We start from the raw sequence: 2,833 nt of genomic DNA, 5'->3' as shown, positions 1-2,833 counted from the left end.
GGGCCTCACAGCAGGGTGGGCGTCAGGCAGGGCTGCTGTCAGGCCGGGGCTCAGTGTCCTCTTCTCGGAGGCGGTTGCACCGGGAGCAGATGCTTCTTCTCAGAGGCCCCGGCCTGGACAAAAAGGCAGGGACCACTCCATTCCTCAACACGGGCCGGAAGGCCGACAGCCTGGGCTCGGGGCTCTGCTTTCTACTCTTGGACTCGGGGCTCTCAGACCTGAGAGGCCCGTAAAGCCTCCTTTGTCCTTCCTCGCGGCGGCTGAGGGCCCTCAGCGCGGTCTCCTTGACACAGGTGTCTGGGGACTCCTGGCTGGGCTGACATGTGGACAAGCTGCTTAGGCTCTCAACGGGGGTGGTACGGATGTCCCCCAGGCTCTGCGTGTGGCAGGAGAGGCGGGCGTTCCACCAGGACCTCATCGTGAAACCGTTGCCATGGCCAGAAAACCCCAGCCTCGAGAAGGTGCAGAGGGGCAGCCCTCTGGGAAGGCGCCACCAGGCCTGGGGCACCAAGGACCCACGGACTGGGTAGTACTTCCAGCTGTGCAGGTTGGTGGGGAGCTGCCTGCTTCAGAACCAGAGCCCACAATCCTGGCGGCGGCGGTGGTGGCACAGGATTTGGCACCTGTCCCGGCCCATCAGGAGGCAGGTGCCGCGGGCGGACCCGGTCCATGGGAACCATGGGGACCGGCACTTCCAGGCTTGGGCTGGCTGTGTGGCCTTGGCCGTGCCCAGGTACCTGCTCAGGTAGCTGCCCATGCTCGCGGGTCAGCGGGGTCGGACCTTCGACGGGCTTTGGCTTCTGGGCGGCCCCGAAGTCTGTAGACGTCAAGCTTACGACGCTGAGGCGACCGTTGGCATCGGGGTGGGGGATGGTTTGTGGGGCATTGGAACCTCTTGACACGAGGTCTTGCATGTGCCAGGCCGGGGCCTCTCGGACTCACTGGGGGCTTCTCGGACTCACTCAGGGCCTTGCGGACCCACTCAGGGCCTCGCGGACCCACTCAGGGCTTCGCGCACCCGGGACTTCGTGGGGCACCCCTGTATTCTGAGCATAGGGGATCCTTCAGTTCCCACTGCTGGCCCAGGCGCTTGGCTCTGGGTGGCGGGGGCGCCCTCCAATTTTTGCCCTTGACATTTAAAGGGAGAAAATACAATTTGTACTAGGTCCTGAAAATTGACTGAAGGGCACTCTCTTTCATTACTGTAAAAATGAACAAAATGCATTTGAATGCTCCTTTAAGGAAAAAGAGCAAATTTACTTGTATTTCTACAGGGGCTGTGTGTTTCTCCTAGAATGGTTGCTAATGTCAGTTTTTGCAATTTTACTTACAAGGACATGGTGAAAGCCGTTCAGGATTTATGTTTTAGCTCCGACAACGTTGGTTTGTTTTGGGCTCTTCTCTTATTTTTCTACATTCATACATTTCATACATTCATATATAGATTGTCTCTAACCTGAACACTATTGTCATTTCTTTCTTGTCATTTCTACTGGTGATCCAGGTATACAGACTAGAGTGAGGCCCATTTCCAATTTATAGTTGGAAGCAGGTGCCAGCAAAAACAGTGTTCAAAGCCTGCTGGTAAATGTTACAGCACTTCAGTCTGGAGGTCTGTTTGTATGGCACTATTGTGTGATGGTTCATCATATGCCTTCTCGAACCCAAATGTTTACGTGTTTTTTGGTGTTTTCTTTTTTTTAGGGGAGTATAGTTGCTTTGCAATGTTGTGTTAGTTTCTAATGTACAGCAAAGTGAAAGTCTTTACCTTTAAAAGATAATTTTTTGAAAAAAATGTAAAAGCACGACTTTCATACAAATTAAAAATAAATGCTATCCAAGATTTTATTATCTTATTAGTTAATGAGGGAACTAGTAAGATGTTAAAACCGGTTTAAAGGAGACTTCAAGGCAGCATGCAAATGCAGGAATTGAAGAACGGTGATGTTTATTTATTAAAAGATATACCAGTCTATCCATTGACAGTGCTCCACCAGACACAATTCACCTTGATTTTCTGTGGACAGGAATCATTTACATTGTATCAGTTTTCTCCAACTTACAGATATGCAAAATAACTCAAAAACAATAAAAGTTGTAAACTGTCCAGAAAGTAGATTTGCAGGACTCTCAGTCATATTTTTCACCCATTTGAAGTTTTACCCATTTTTTCCTGACAGTTCCCCATCTCCTCTCCTTGGGATTATAACAGACTTTCAGAAGTGAAATGTATTCTTTTCTGCCCAGAAGCAGAGGAAGCAGTTTGTTTTCATTTCAATTAATATGCACTTTATGTGTGTCAAAACTTCATATCCCACACATGATTGGTGTTGGGCAAAGGTATATTGGAAGAATGAGTTCACAGAATAAACTATTTCCTGAAAAAGAATGAAACAAAGTTCACTCTTCTTACAAAGGATTTATTTACAAGTTACTGAAATGCATATTTTTTCTCGTTACCAAAGAGAAAGAACTCATCTGCTCTTTGTAAAATATCAATGTTTAAGATAATGGGTGTATAATCAAATGCCAAATGTTTTTGTATGAATAATCATCTGTTTCCCTTGCTGAAGCGAAGGCATTGAGGCTCTATACCCATGGGGAATGATTTAACAAGGGTTTCTTTGTTTTGTTTTTTTAATAAATAAATAAATAAATAAATTTATTTTGGCTGCGTTGGGTCTTCGTTGCTGTGCGCAGGCTTTCTCTAGTCACGGCGAGCCGGGGCTGCTCTTCGTTGTGGTTCGCGGGCTTCTCATTGCAGTGGCTTCTCTTGTTGCGGAGCACAGGCTCTAGGCGCACAGGCTTCAGTAGTTGTGGCTCCCGGGGCGGA

The 2,833-nt window shown here is 48.2% G+C and overlaps 1 long non-coding RNA gene across 1 annotated transcript in view; it reads left to right on the top strand.

The window, feature by feature from the left end:
- The window catches only part of LOC112396264 (uncharacterized), a 21,590-nt gene extending 20,000 nt beyond the window's left edge, over nucleotides 1–1,590 (top strand). The window contains exon 4 of the long non-coding RNA XR_003002535.1: nucleotides 1,505–1,590. This is a non-coding gene — a long non-coding RNA (uncharacterized LOC112396264). The remainder of the gene's footprint in view (nucleotides 1–1,504) is intronic.
- The last annotated feature ends 1,243 nt before the right edge of the window (nucleotides 1,591–2,833 follow it).

This window comes from Neophocaena asiaeorientalis, unplaced genomic scaffold (assembly GCF_003031525.2).
Source record: "Neophocaena asiaeorientalis asiaeorientalis breed wild unplaced genomic scaffold, Neophocaena_asiaeorientalis_V1.1 scaffold1051, whole genome shotgun sequence".
NCBI lineage: Eukaryota > Metazoa > Chordata > Mammalia > Artiodactyla > Phocoenidae > Neophocaena > Neophocaena asiaeorientalis.
Note: the sequence above shows the minus strand (reverse complement) of the source record. Positions and strands in the feature narration are given on the sequence as shown.